Raw genomic sequence first — 15,593 nt, 5'->3', positions numbered from 1 at the left:
CTGCGTTCCCCTCATGTGTCCCCTTGTGATCTGTGTGTCCTTATGCTTCCCCAGCCCACTCCGGGTTCTCCTCATGTGTCTTCTTGTGTTCCCCAGCTCCCTCTAGGCTTCCCTCGTGTTTCCTCCTAGTCATTCCCTTGTAGTTCCTATTGGTTTGTATTAGTCCTCCTCACGCCTCTAGTCATTAGTTGTTTATCTTTGCCCTTAGTCTTTAGGTTTAGTTATTTAGTGTTTTATAGGTTATGGTTTATCTCCCCCTCCGCTTAGTTCTTTCCCCCATTTAGTTTATTGATGGCACCTGTCTCCCCTCTAGACCTCACTCCTCACACCTGTCACCTGTCCCCCTGATTGCTTCCCTCTGTGTTTAAAAACCCTGTCTTGTCCCTCAGTGTTTGTTGGTGAATTGTCTTTGTCAGCGTTGTTCTGTCCTCAGTGGCCGTGACTGTGCCACTGCATCATCGGAGAGGGGAGCAGCAGAGGGCCACAACGTCCTCTGCTGCCCGCGGGTAAATGGAGTAGGAAGCCACCATCAGCGTCAGCTCTGAGGATGTTTGCAGCCGCAAACGAAACGTCAGCAAGGTAAAGAAAAACCTTATCTGTGTTTAAAAAAGAACCAAAAATGGAATTTGAAGACAAACACAGTGAGAACGTACAAAAGAACCTTCCTTCCAACGTGATTTAGAAATCAGATGGTTTGCGATTGATTAACTGTAAAAGTCTTACTTATTGTACATTTAAATCTACAGAACATGTTCAGAGTGACGTTTACTGTTTCTCATTGGTAGGAAAAGGATTTTGGACCAAGATTTAAGTCTATTAGCAAGATCAAAATGTAAAAGATAATAATAAAAAAAAAGTCTAAACTTTAAAGAGGTGGATCACAAAACAATGAAAGAGTTTAAACGCATACAAAAGCCAGACGTTTCCCGATTTAAAACATTTGTAAACCTTTAAGGTAAAAGTCTCTGCAAACAGCATTTCAAGGGTTTCCAACTGTTCCATGGTTTTATGTCACCACACAACTGCTGTTGTTGTTTAAAATCTGTTTCAGAAGCAAAACAAATGATTGTCATGCAGTGCCTTACCCCAGTGTGGCTGAAACAGCAGGTTTTGGTTCACATAAAGACATCGCCATGTTCCCGCAGCAGTATGTGATGTGGGAAGAACTGGTCTGTGTCTGATGAGGCGTCAGCTGCCATCCAAGCTGCTCTCCCTCACCTGGAGTCTGAAACGTCATGTCAGACGGATCTTCTTGGATTTCAGTTGTGTGTTTAACGCCATCTTTTCACACTAGTCAAAAACCTGCTGCTGCTAGAAGTGCAACCATCAATCTCCAATATGTGACCGTTGTACTCGACACCGGTTCTCCTCAAGGATTTTCCCCTCATACTACTCACACATGATTGTTCTGCAATAAATCCTGGAGATCAGATGGCACTGCTGTTGCAGCTTTGAGCTCCAGCAAATACACATCTATGTGGGGGAGGTAGAGGTGTACCTACTTTACAAACAGAAGTTAAAAGGACCATTATGCACAAAAGTGGAAAAATGCTGGCTTGGGTTCTGCTGTGGTGGAGATATTCATGATCGTCTACAGTCAGAACTGGTCTGAGGCCGCTGCTCTAATAAATAAACCATTCAGCCGCCTTCCTTCAGACACAAACTGTTCAAGCTCAAAGCCAGTAGTCTAACCCTTGGAAAGTATGTTAAAAGCATTGCTGCTAATGCACCAGAGTAAGCCAAAAGTTTGGCAAACGATTTGTTAAGCAATGAATTTCTCTGCAACTTTAGGCTCTGCGAGGATACTGATTGGCCTGTAATTGCAAACTGACAGAGGATGTCCGCTTCTACGGATTGGCAGGATAATTGCTGAATTCACCACCTTGTGGAACATTGTCTGGGAAATTGAATGACTGAGAATTTATTTTACTGAAGTGACTAATGTGTGACTGAACTTTTTCAAAATGAAAGTGTTCTGACTGAACACACCCTTTTTTCTAGGTGGTGTGAGTGGCTTCATTTTCTTAAAACATCAAGTTCTGTGACACTTCTTATGCCATGCTCTAGCATGCTGTGAACCATTGTTGATGAGATGGGATGAGAAAGCGCGGGTGATCAGAGATTTTCAATTCAATTCAATTCAAGTTTATTTATATAGCGCCAAATCGCGACAAGAGTCGTCTCAAGGCACTTCACATAATAAACATTCCAATTCAGGTCAGTTCATTAAGCCAATCAGAAAAAAGTTTCACATATAAGGAACCCAGCAAATTGCATCAAGTCACTGACAAGTGTTAGTGACGTTACAGTAATCCTCATACTAAGCAAGCATGCAGCGACTGTGGAGAGGAAAACTCCCTTTTAACACACACACACACACACACACACACACACACACACACACACACACCAAGGAATGTTTCTATGGTTATATTGTGATTTCTTAGTAAATATTCTATTTGGTGAGAGATAAACTTTATTGTATTTATCCTCGTGAATCTATAATTAAATGGGTAAACTAGTAGTAGCACGTTCAATGTCAAAGAAAGTAAATGTTATTATCAGGAGAGGGAGAATGTTTAAGTGGTTAGCAGCAGTGTTCAAGCCAATATACTGAGAATATATTGAAAGCATCTGCTACTTTTAAGTCATGTGACTCTCTAGAGCCCTTTTCAGACAGACATTCTGGAACATTTGCGGACAATTCAATCCGGTTTTTAACTGGAACTGTGTTTTCAGACACACCACTTTTGTACCGGAACTTGTCCTTTCGGCTGCGTTCACACAGCAGGGAAAAGTTCCAGATGTCTGACGGCGGGTGGGGGTGGGGGGGTGGGGGGGGTGGTGGGGGGTGGGATCGGACTTATGTTAAGAAGAAGAAGAAAATATCATTTCTATAGCGCCTCTCAAGATAAAAATCACGAGGCGCTTAAGCATAATTCTGCGCACACAAAGAGACCTGGATGATGAAGCTCAATGGTTAAAGGAATCACTGAAGCGGTGTGAAGCGCTCCGTCTCGCGTCTAGACGGTACCGTAGGAGGCGAGCTGCCGTGGTTTGCCGCATGCTACAGCAGCGGGCTATATAGGTGCGCACAGCGTCCCCTGGTCCCCTCCTCCTCCCCGTCCCTCTTGTCCGGAACTTTACCTCACCAGTCCGAAGCAGCCACCCTGTCCGTAACAAGTCCGGACCTGTTACTAGGGGCTTCGTCCGGATAAATTCCGGAACACGTTATCCGGATGTTTGTATTCAGACAGAAAGGTCTTACGGACAGATTCCGGAATATTTCCGTTTTTCATGGCCTGTCTGAAGGGGGCTTAGGTCAGCTTGCTTCTCACACCAAACCCTCTGTCAGGAATGTTGGTGTGACCTTTGACCCAGCTCTCACCCTGTATTCTCATGTTAGTTCTCTTGTTTGTTCTTCCTTCTTCCATCTCAGGAACATTGCTAATCTGAGTCCCATTCTGTCCCGCTCTGAACTTGAGTTATCCACACCTTCATTTCTCCACTCAGTGGTCTCCTTTAAAAAGCAGCTGAAAACTCACCTGTTCAGGCTGACCTTCTTCACCACCCTCTCCTTATTCTGCTCTTTCTACCTATTCCGCCTTTCCCAGGATCCACTGATTTCCCTCTTTCTATTCATTTTCTCTCTCCCTTTCCTACATTTTTATCACTATTTGAAATTTTTCTCATTTTAAACATATTTTTAATAATTTTTTCAAATCTTTTTTTAATTTTTGTTTTTGTGAAGAGCCTCGTAATTTTAATATTGAGATAGAGAAGTTGATAAAATAAACAGAATGAACGTACAATTTTTTTTATATAATCTAGAGGGAAAATAAGCACAAGGTTTGCTTACAATTGACTTTATTCTTTGGTGGTGTAGACAACAGTGTACCAGTTGCCGTTGACATATTATTTAAAGGTGCACGTAGTAAGAATGACATCCTGTGGTCAAATGTAGGTACTGCAGTCCATGTTTCAAAACAAACAAGTCAGCTCTGAGGACTCCCCCTCCTGTTCACGTGTTTCATGGCAGTTGCCAGTAACGGATCAGCACCAGAAGACTCTAGATGATAAGTAAAGATTAAATAAAAAAACTCCTGAAGACCCAGCTCTTCAGAGAGCATCTTCTAAAGGACCCTCCCTGCACCCGTCCCCCACCCTACTGTACACTCCTTGCCCACTTCCCTTTAAAATTCATCATGCTGCTTCACTGCCACCTAGGATTGCCTGATGAGTGTTTGTTGTTAGCCTCAAGGGCAACCTGCTGGCTTCATTATCACCTGTAAGTCGCTTTGGACAAATGTGTCTGCTGAATACATAAACATTAATAAAGAAGTGAAATATGTTGTTTGAAATTTTTTTGAGCCAACAATTTTTTCCTAATTCACAGTTAGCATTGTTAGCTTAACGTTAGCCTTTAGCCTTCTTTACCTGATATTAGACTAAAGCCCTTTTTTTGTTTTCTTTAGTTCTTCATTGTACTCAGTGTGATGAGGGATTGTTTTTACCTTTGCCGACATGTTTTTACGTCACTGCAGTCTTCGTCAGGGTAATCGCCGGATGTTGGTGGCGTCACTTCCTTTTATCCTCATTTGGTGTTCTCATTTGGCCATGTCTCAGATGGTTTAGATCTGAATTTCATCAACATGAAAATATTGTTCTTATCATATCCTCGTAAGCTTAGTTTTAGGATCCCGGACAATAGCTGAAAGATTAACCATATGAAAAAATGTCCACTTGTGGAACGTCGCTAGCTTTCAGTTTCCTGTTTACTTGATGCCCTTTTAGCCATTGGGCCACACTTGGTCATGAAAGTTTCTCATGTCGTCACACCTTTTTGCGTTATAGCTAAGCCCAAGCTCGCAGTCCCCATTGCTCCTCTGGAGCTTTTGTACGGTGTAGCAGCACATCCAAGGCTAGGACATGCCTATAGCTGTGAAATCCAAATAGTCACTGGTATCCCAGACAGACCGCTCAGCAGGGATGACCAATGGGCACAGAGGCTGCAAAGGAATAAAATGTGTTAAAAGTTATCGCGAGTATACCTGCAGGGTAGGCTTGTCACATTCTTCCTACAGAAGCATCTTCCTCAGGTCTCCATATTTAGTTTATTTTATCATTTAGATGTTATGGTGGAGTGATGTTACCGTTTATCTGAGATGAATACACAAAATTAGGAATAGCAACGTTGGCAAAGTTGATAGGCAGGAGAGCCCTAAACACCTCTGACAGACCTGCAGCCATTTTGGATCCTTCACCTCAGAAAGTCACATCACCTTCCTCCGCATATCTGGGGTCCGGGTTGCAGCATCCAAAGTAGGCCTCCCAGGGAATCCTCTCCCCGACCAAGTCCACCAGCTCCTCGGCTGGGACACCCAGGCATTCCCTGACCAACCTAAAGATGTATTTCTTCCAGGTAGTCCTGGGTCTACCCAGCGGGCTCCTGCCAGCAGGACATGCCTAAAACACCTCCCAAGGGAGGCGTCCAGGAGGCATCCTGACAAGATGCCCGAACCACCTCAACTGGCTCCTTTCGATGCGAAGGAGCAGCTGCTCCACTCCGAGCCCCTTCCAGATGTCCGAGTTCCTTACCCTATCTCTAAGGCTGAGCCCGGCCACCTTGCAAAGGAAACGCATTTCCGCCACTTGTATCCACAATCTCGTTCTTTCGTTCATCACCCAAAGCTCATGACCAAAGGTGAGGATTGGGAAGTAGATCGACCGGTTAATTGAGAACCTTGCTTTCTGGCTCAGCTCCCTCTTCACCACGACAGATCGGCTCAGCGTCCGCATCACTGCAAAAGCTGCCCCAATCCGCCCATCGGTCTCACGCTCCCTCCTTCCCCCACTCGTGTACAAGACCCAGAGATACGTATACTCCTCCACTTGGGGGAGGACCTCTCCACCTCAGAACGTAACGATGTAATCTGATGCTGTGAGGAAACTTCAAGGGCAGCCTGAGCAACGCATTTTGTTCTCTAACTGTTTTTCTAGTATAACAACAGGATGTTGTCTCTCCAGCAGGCTGTTGATGTGCACCAACATTTTTAACGTTGGCCTGTTTTTGAGCTGTTTTGGCCCTTCTTTAACTTTTACGTCAAATGTCAATAAAAATGTACTGAAATAATTTTAGGCATAAACTGCAAAATATAAATCAGGGAAATATTCACAACATGAATCAGATACAGAACATCTGAAAGGAAGGGATGAGTAAATGTCAATGCAGCTGAAATATGAAGTGGAGGTAATCAGTGTGATTCCTGTCAGGAGCAGCTGGTTTGCTGTCATTACGGTTATGGAGCAGCGCTTCACCTGACTCCACAGTAGTCCTCAGAACCAATCAATATTAGATCTGTGGAAGGCTCAGTCAAACCCAGGAGTTCTTCACACAATGAAAACATCTGAATAACTCCTGAAGCTCTTTGGGCGAAGCTCGCGAGTCCCTGACTTGGCTGCATAATGGATTCCACCTGAATTAAATTTACATCCATCCGTCCTGAACCAGGAATTATTCTGCATAAAAGTCCCATTTCATGTCGCCAAATGTACCTTCTCCATTTTTCCTTTCAACACCAGTGTCATTTTCTGATACATGAGACGGGGGAAACTTTTCTATCTACTTTCTGCCAGCGGAAACCAATTGTGAATGTTCACTAATACAGTGCAAATTCTCCTTAGGCGTTTGGATTCCATATTGGGATGATGAAATCCAGCACAGCTCCCTTTGGCAGGCAGAGGCCCTTAAATCCTTGCATCTCACCAGGAACGTAGGGGCGGGCTTGGGGAAATGAGGTATACGTGTGTCTCCTGCAGGCTTGCATGTGCACGTTTGCTTTAGGTTGTGTGTGTGTGTGTGTGTGTGTGTGTGTGTCTTCAATAAAAGGCAGCTTATGCAAAGCAGCTCATGTGACCAACTCAAGGGACGACGAGTGTGCCGCACACGGAGTTTCAATGTGCTGCTCTGCCGGTGTTTTAGCCGAGACTAACAAGGCACGGTGCACCAGCAGGGCTGATGAGTGGCGTTCACAAGCATAAGACGTGTTTGTGGGCCTTGGGAGGTGAGACACTCGGGGGGGCCCTGCTGAGGCTGGGGATGAGGTGCGCTAGGAGAAATTAGCAACTCTCAAGTCTGTGGCCCACTTCCTCAATTTGGAAAACGTGATAGGTGACAAGCAGAGTGTGTGACCCGCTATGGCAGGGCGATGTTTGTGTGGATCATCTGGAGGGAGGGGGTAGCAAACAACAGGGGCCGGCAGCATCTCCTCTTCTGGCACGTCAGTCACTCGCTCCTCATCGGTGGGAATGTGAAGGTGGCGCACCTCCGAATCGTGGCCTACTTTCCTGCTAGCAAACAGAAATACAACGAGAATGGGCTCAACGTATTTCAAACTGATTCTAATTAACATCGAAGAGCTAAAACAACTCTGTCTATGTCTTACAGCAACAACATCACACACACACACACACACACTGAAAAGTGTGTGTGAGAGAAAGAGAGCAGGAGTGACAAAAACTAAGAGCTGAATCCATAATTTAACACACAAAATGTTTTTAATTGTTGTTCGTGTTCCTCCTCTCCCTGAAACATTCAGCATCGTAAAAGTTTTGCAGCGCCACACTCCGTGTGTGTTTGTCATAAGGAGAGTATTCATAGCAGATTCTGTCAGACAGTGTCGTGCATTTGTGTGTATTCATTTGGAAACAATAACATTGACAACTGCTTGTGAGATGGAACGGCTGAGCAAGGGAGAGGGACTCATTTTGAGCTTGTACCCACTAACGAGCTGTATTGTGCTCCAGGCGATGTGTATGATAGCTTGAAGCTGCTCCGTGTGTGTGTGTGTGCGTGCGTGCGTGTGTGTGTGTGTGTGTGTGTGTGTGTGTGTGTGTGTGTGTGTGTGTGTGTGAGAGAGAGAGAGAGAGAGAGAGAGAGAGAGAGAGAGAGAGAGACTTATTGGCAGCTGAGGAATCTTATCAGTCCCTCGTTTTGTTTCTGATTTCTATGAAACTCTCCCGTAGTTTCTTCATGTCCTCTTCCTTCCTACATCCTTCCTTTGCTCCTCCATGCATTTTTCCTGACTTTGGTGTTGAGTTTTGCTCCATCATGGCCTAAGCTCTTTCTTCCATGCCATTGTTTTGGAGCACAATGCATTATCCAACTCCATTCCACTTTGTTCCCTCCACTTCACATCAAGTAGCTTCAACTTATGAGCAGCACATGCCGCCGCTGGCACGCACACGCAAGCCCACATGTAAGCGAGCAGCACCACAATCCCATTAACTTTAATATTTCAGCAGCAGCCCTGTCACCCCCCCTCCAAACTGGACCCCTAGGGACACAGATCCCAGATCAGCCTGACATGTCCTCCTCACCCCAAAGACATCATCCTCAACTTGCAGGACGGGGAGTGAACTAAGCTGACCTCCAAAGAAAATGTCCTCTCTCCTTCCAACACTGCTGCCATCTCTGCGTAGAAAGAGGGGATGAGGATGTGGGTGGAGGGGGGGGGGGGGGGGGATGTAGAGGAGACACCATGTGATGGGGATGAAAGTAAGATGAGCAGAGAAGATAAAGTGTGTGTGTGTGTGTGTGTGTGTGTGTGTGTGTGTGTGTGTGTGTGTGTGTGTGTGTGTGTGTGTGTGTGTGTGTGTGTGTGTGTGTGTGTGTGTGTGCTAGGGGGATGGGTAGGGAGTAGGTGGGTTCTGCGGCTGGTGTGCGCTGACGCTGTTCAAAACACCTTGTTTATGTAACCCAGGTTATCTTCCAGGGTTATTGAGCCTAAATTCCTTTAAAAAAATTCTCCATTGTTAGGAACCGTTTTTCGGTAGTATAAAAAATTACGAGGGTTACTTGAACGCAGCATGGAGCCGAGCTGCGCAGCCCTCCCCACACCGGAGAAAAAAAACGTTTTTGTCCGTTAGGCTGAACAGGTGAGCAGAAGTTCAGTTAACTGCCGTCAGCGAAGTAATAGGTGACTGGAAGCTTCTAGAAAGGTAAGGTTCATCACTTAAGGAGGGTTTAAGATTATTTGTGAGAAGTTTTTATTGAAACAAAAAGTGTTTTATGATTATAGAGTGTGTTCGCTACTGAAGGAGGAGCCGTTAGAAGTAGACCTCGATTTGTTTTTTGAAGAAACCCTTTGGTGAGTTAATCTAATGTTTCATGGACTGAATGTATATGTAGATGTGAAACAAAGTAGAAAAAAACGTTGATGTAAACTATGCTAAGCTATGTTCTGTGAAATATATGTATGTTTTTGAACTTTGTAACGGTCTCGTGTAGCCACATTTTTAAGCCACCCGGCTAGCTGTTAGCTCAGTTTCTGTGAGTAGATGTGTTAAACTGTTGAGAAAATGAATTGTACACAAATTTCCTGTTAAGATAAGGTGATTTGTTTTGCTTTTATATTTATTTTGTTAATGAAATCTACTTTTCCAAGTATAGCTATTTTGTGAGTTTGGAAGATAATAGAAAACAGACAGTGACATTATTATAATTTTGTTGCATATGTTTTATGCAGGCTTGTTGATTGAGGTTTAAATCACCTTTTCCTGCCTGGAAAGCCAACACATTTAAAGACTCAGATGCACTGCTTTGGTCCACTGGAGAGGTATTAATACTCATGGGTGCCACATCCATGGCAGGATGTCTTCATCATATCCTGTCTCATCAAAGATGTGGTAGGATCATTTAAGACCTCTACACGATTCAAAGGACTAAGGTTTTTTTCCCTTCCTGAGTGAGGGTTTGGACACTTTTTTTGGCAACTTTCCAACGTTTTAGTGGACTGAATTACCAATTTGCCCAAAAGCAAGAAGACTGTGTGACATAGTCCTGAACACTTTGTTAAAGGACAATTGGTTTTATTTATTTATTTATTTATTTATTTATTTATTTATTTATTTATTTATTTATTTATATCTATTTATTGATTGTTCAATTTTTATCATTCCTCTAAGAGCCCTCTAGGAGAGGGAATTTATTATTTATTTCCTTTATGATGAATATTACAAACTGTTACATACTTCAATATATTTAGTTTATTGAATTGATTGTTGTGTGTGTGGTTTGTGGGTTGGAGGTTTCAAACTTCAGGTAATGAGATACTACTGCTAAGAACCCAGAAATAGAGTTCAAAGGAACAAAAAGCAAGAAACCTTAGTAAATAAGACACATTTGATCCTGTAGCTCCCACAACACTTTAACCTTGAAGGAGTATTCCACGCTGATATATTTGAATACACATACTCAGTTTTCAGGGAGCCACAGGTTACATTTACTTTTATAACACATTTATTGTCAGTCATGGAAAAAGAGCATTCACCCATCTTTAGTTTTCATCCATCCATCCATTTTCATCCGTTTATCCGGAGTCGGGTAGCGGGGGCAGTAGCCTAAGTCAAGAGGCACAGACTTCCCTCTCCCCAGCCGCTTGGGCCAGCTCTTCTGGGGGAATCCCAAGGCGTTCCCTGGCCAGGTGGGAGACATAGTCCCTCCAGGGTGTCCTGGGTCTACCTTTAGGCCTCCTCTCAATTGGACGTGCCCGGTAACCTCACCAGGGAGGCGTCCAGGAGGCATCCTGACCAGATGCCCGAGCTACCTCAACTGGCTCCTCTTGGTGTAGAGGAGCAGCATATCTACTCCGAGCCCCTCCTGTATGACTGAGCTTCTCACCCTATCTCTAAGGGCGAGCCCAGCCTCTCTGCGGAGAAAACTCATTTTGGCTTCTTGTATCCGCAATCTCGTTCTTTCGGTCACTACCTAAAGCTCGTGACCATAGTGGGAACCGTAGAAACGTAGATCGGCCGGTAAATCGAGAGCTTCGCCTTCTGACTCAACTCTCTCTTCACCACGAGTGTCATGATCCTGCCAGGTCCTGACCTCCATGCCCCATCATTCACCTCATCAGCCTTCATGCATCACACCTGGTCCCCTCATCAAGCTCATGCCAAGCCCTGTTTCCCCAGCAACCACAGTTAACTCACCATCAAGCTCATGCCACAAACCTGCCTCACCAGCTATATATTTCACAGTCAGCCACCAGCACTCTGCCAGATTATTGAACGTTTCTGCTAGTAAATCTTCCAGGCATCTTGATCATAGTCTCTCAACCTCGTCTCCACGCCTGGCCATCGCCAAGAACTCTGCCTGCCACCACGACCCTCGCCCAGGGGCGCAGATAGGATTTTCAAACTGGGGGGACAAAGTTCACACACACACACACACACACACACACACACACACACACACACACACACACACACACACACACACACACACACAAACTATTGCAAGCGCCTTAACTAGAGCTCAGTCAGTTTGTGTAATTTCCTCCAACGGTTTACGTGAAAACTACTTATTATATACGTGTTTGAAGCCATTATGCAGTGGAACGCTGGCAACAAAGTTCTGCCTGATCAACGCTATAAATGATAAATGATCCGCACTTGTATAGCGCTTCTCAGAGTAAGGACTCCAAAGCGCTTTACACTACAGTGTATCATTCATCCATTCACACACTGATGGTGATGAGCTACGATGTAGCCACAGCTGCCCTGGGGCGCACTGACAGACGCGCCCCACTATTTAATTCAGTCATTTGTTATTCTTCCAGTCAATTACTAACCAAAACCTCATGCTTTATGCAAAACATTAAATGATTTTCAGCATACCAATCTTTACAGAAAACATAAAAGCCCTAAAAAACTGCACATAAAATATATTTAAAAACGAAATTCACTTGTCACTTAGAGCAGTAGTTCCCTAAATTTTCAGCCTTACCAACAGATGTTCCTTCGTATTTTTACATTATTTAGAAATTTTCATTATATTTGGAAAGTTTAATTTATATATAAATATATAAATCTCTTTTAAAAATTTATATTATACTATTTTTATGATTATGTGGCACACTTGACTTCCATATATGATGCATCAGGATCTGCCTCTTTTTTTACGGCTTTTTTTTTACATTGTTGCTACGTCTGTCCCTTTTGCAGTGTTTTTACCATCATTTCTACATCCATCACGTCCCAGAGAAGGTTAAACCAACATCAAACCCAACGTTTGGAGCTTGTAAACTCCACACACCTCTCGTGCAGCACCTGCTGTCTGATGCTGCAGCAGCGTCAATCTTCCCGGCTGGATGAGTGAATTTCTTCATCAAAGTCAATATTCTGCTTCATAATCAGAGTCAGTCATGACCAGACAAAGTGATCAGTCAACAAAGACCAGACCTGCCGGCAATTATTTATTTTTTCTAATATTTGCGCTCTTCATGCTGCACGCATCTCCTCCTCTCCCCGACTGGGCGCCTCTCGGCGGGAGGTGTTTTTCAAACTCAAATCTCCCAAACTTTGCTCAGCCTGAAGGTTCCACATCTCCACTATCTTCTGGTGTAAAGTAGTAACTTCATGAGGGATCATATTTGTAGATGAGACTTGTTAAAGTCAGCAATGAGGCTTTGGTGCTTATAACGAGTAAGTCCCAACACCGACAACAACGTACTGAAACTAGAACCAACATGCATAAACAGACAGATCGGTCCCGCCTACTTACACTGTTGGTCTTTTTAAATACGCAGTAATCGTTGCTTGTATTTTTCACTTCATCCTGCATCCTAGCAGCAACCACTTTGGCGCCTCTGGAGTCTGTGTTTGTTTATGTCATGCTGCATTCACTGTAATTGGAAAAAAGAAGCTTCAAGCGCTTAACCTCCGATTTTGTTTTCTTTCTGGCCTTAGTTGGGGGGGACGGATCGGGGTCAATCTGAATCTGGGGGGGGGACAGATCCCCCCGCCCCCCACCCTATCTGCGCGCCTGCCTTCGCCTGTCTACGACCACGTCTCTAGACTGCTCCCTGTACCTGCTTCGTCCCGATCTGGCTTCGCCCCACGCCTGCCTTCTACTCTGTCCATACCTGAGTTTACTCTGGTAACTCCTCTTATTAGCGTCAGGCTAATAAAGACTGTTAAAATGTTTTACTGTATTTGGTGTCATCACAGGTCCTCTAGTTCAGTTCATGACAGACAGACCAGTACAACGCTCGCATCACTGCAGATAGAGCACCAATCCGCCTATCGCTCTCGCTCTCAAGCTTTCCCTCACTCGTGAACAAGACCCTGTGATACTTAAACTCCTCCATTTGGGGCAGGACCTCATCCCTGACCCATAGAAGACATTCTACCCTTTTCCAAATCATCATCTATAGTTTATGAATCAGAATGTAATAACAATGATCTGGACTTTATCATGTTATCCAACTCTAACTTCAAGTTTACAAAAATACATGATAAAGTGCATCATTTAACAACCAACACCATTTCTGTTGGTGACTTTGGGCTGTATTCAACATGACCCTGATGGTCCAGTCTTCAGACAGATGGACTCGCTTTGGTCTACTGAGGAGTTCATGCTGGGCTCAGTGACTGCAAGGAGCCCAAATGATCAGCTCTCTACCTCCATGCTGACAGCTGACATTGTGTTTGGTTTTCTCCAAACACTGAGCAGTGCATTATGAGTCACCATCTCAATGATGGTCCCATCTGTCTAAAGAAAACAGGAAGTGGTTGTTTATTAGAAAAATAGGCTGCATGTTAGAGTGACTGGTGGCACTGTTTTTTTTTGCAGCAGGAAAGTTGCAGGTTTGAGTCCCAGCTGCAGTTCAGTTCAATTCAATTCAATTCAAGTTTATTTATATAGCACCTAATTACAACAAGAGTTGTCTGAAGGCACTTCACATAGTAAATATTCCAAAACAGGTCAGTTCATTAAGCCAATCAGTAAAAAGTTTCCTATATGAGGAACCCGGCAAATTACATCGAGTCACTGACTGGTGCCAGTAACTTTACAGCAATCATCATACTAAGCAAACATGTAATGACAGTGGAGAGGAAAAACCCCTTTTAACAGGAAGAAACCTCAAGAGGATCCTGGCTCAGTATAAGCAGCCATCCTCCACGACTCACTGGGGATCGAGAAGACAGAGTAGACACACACACACACACACACATACACACACACACACACACACACACACACACACACACACACACACACAATATATATATACTAAGTAGTGTTTCTATGGTTACATTGTGATTTCTTAGTAAATATTCTATTTGGTGAGAGATAAACTTTATTGTATTTATTCTAGTGAATCTATAATTAAACGGGTAAACTAGTAGTAGCACATTCAATGTCAAGGAAAGTAAATGTTATTATCAGGAGAGGAAGAATGTTTATGTGGTTAGCAACAGTGTTCAAGATGATGGCCCCCTCCATGAGGCCACCACAGCTCAGCAGAACGTCATTGTAGCTTCTTTTGAGGAGAAAAACACTTAGAGAAAAAATAAAGTTAACAGCTGAAATAGCAGGAAATAATACAGTTAAAGAGCAGATTGTAGAGTGATAAGTGGTCAGTGTATCCAGCAGTCTAAGCCTATAGCAGCATAACTACAGAGATAACTCTGGATAACCTAGCCTTTTAGATGGAGGCATGTTGGAGTCAGGGCAAGGGAGAGCCGTCTCTACCGACTGTACACGCCACCTCCCCCACTTGTCCAGATCGAGGCTAACATCAGATTATAACCATAGGCCCAGTGTGTCCTCCAGCAGTCTAAGCCTATAGCAGCATAACTACAGAGACAACTCTGGATAACCTGCAGCTGTTCTGTGTGAAGTTTGCATGTTCTCCCTATTCATGCATGTGTTTCCTCCAGGTACTTTGTGACCACAGACCAAAACATGCAAATTGGGACAAAAATTTCTACAAATTTATAAACATATTTGTACATATTTTTACTATTGCACTGTCATGACCTTTGACCTTCTAACTGAGGCCTGAAAGTGAGTTTAGGCCGAACACCATCTACTCCTGGAAGGATTGTCAGCTGTGAATAATCTTTCTAACTGTAAAATGATGGACTCCAACCTCTTTAACCCTTTTCAGATTGATGAGAAACTGCTCCTCTAATGCCACAGCTGTGTGTTTACACACACCTGTATGATCCGGAGCAGTTTAAAACTCCTGCTTTCATAAAGGTGCTCACGCCGATCTTGATTATCTAATCAATATGTTTGATCAGCAATATCTGATTGGTTTATCCGTTTGCTTTGTGTGTGTGTGTGTGTGTGTGTGTGTGTGTGAGTGTGTGTGTGTGTGTGTGTGTGTGTGTGTGTGTGTGTGTGTGTGTGTGAAATCAAACAGATTTCTGTAGCATGCCCAGCAGCATCATGCTTCTGTGTTCACCTGAGGTAGGAAAAGCCTCATCGCAGCATGCAGGAATTTGCTCTTACTTTAGCTCTCCATTGTGCTGCAGGAGGGCACACAAATCCAGATGGCAACACACGAGCAGCTAGTTATGTCCTGGGAGTTATAAGTCATGCATGATCACTAAACGAAAAGATTTGTTGTCTCCACAACAATACAGCCAGAGGAGTTAATCTTTCATGGCCCTCTCCAAAGTCCTCACACAAACACTCCCATCTGTGGAATCCTGCCACACGCCGGAGCTCCCAGGTCACCCTCCTGTGAATCCACCCAAAACACAAGCACTGAGGCATGAAGAAGAACACAACACCTCCT

At 44.0% G+C, this 15,593-nt stretch overlaps 1 long non-coding RNA gene across 1 annotated transcript; it reads left to right on the top strand.

The window, feature by feature from the left end:
* Positions 1-8,750: 8,750 nt before the first annotated feature.
* On the top strand, positions 8,751-15,180 carry LOC129160024 (uncharacterized). The gene is made up of 3 exons (XR_008561031.2): positions 8,751-9,000; positions 9,081-9,149; positions 9,528-15,180. It is a non-coding gene; the product is annotated as an uncharacterized lncRNA (long non-coding RNA).
* The last annotated feature ends 413 nt before the right edge of the window (positions 15,181-15,593 follow it).

The sequence above is a fragment of the Nothobranchius furzeri genome, chromosome 11 (genome assembly GCF_043380555.1).
Source record: "Nothobranchius furzeri strain GRZ-AD chromosome 11, NfurGRZ-RIMD1, whole genome shotgun sequence".
NCBI lineage: Eukaryota > Metazoa > Chordata > Actinopteri > Cyprinodontiformes > Nothobranchiidae > Nothobranchius > Nothobranchius furzeri.
Note: the sequence above shows the minus strand (reverse complement) of the source record. Positions and strands in the feature narration are given on the sequence as shown.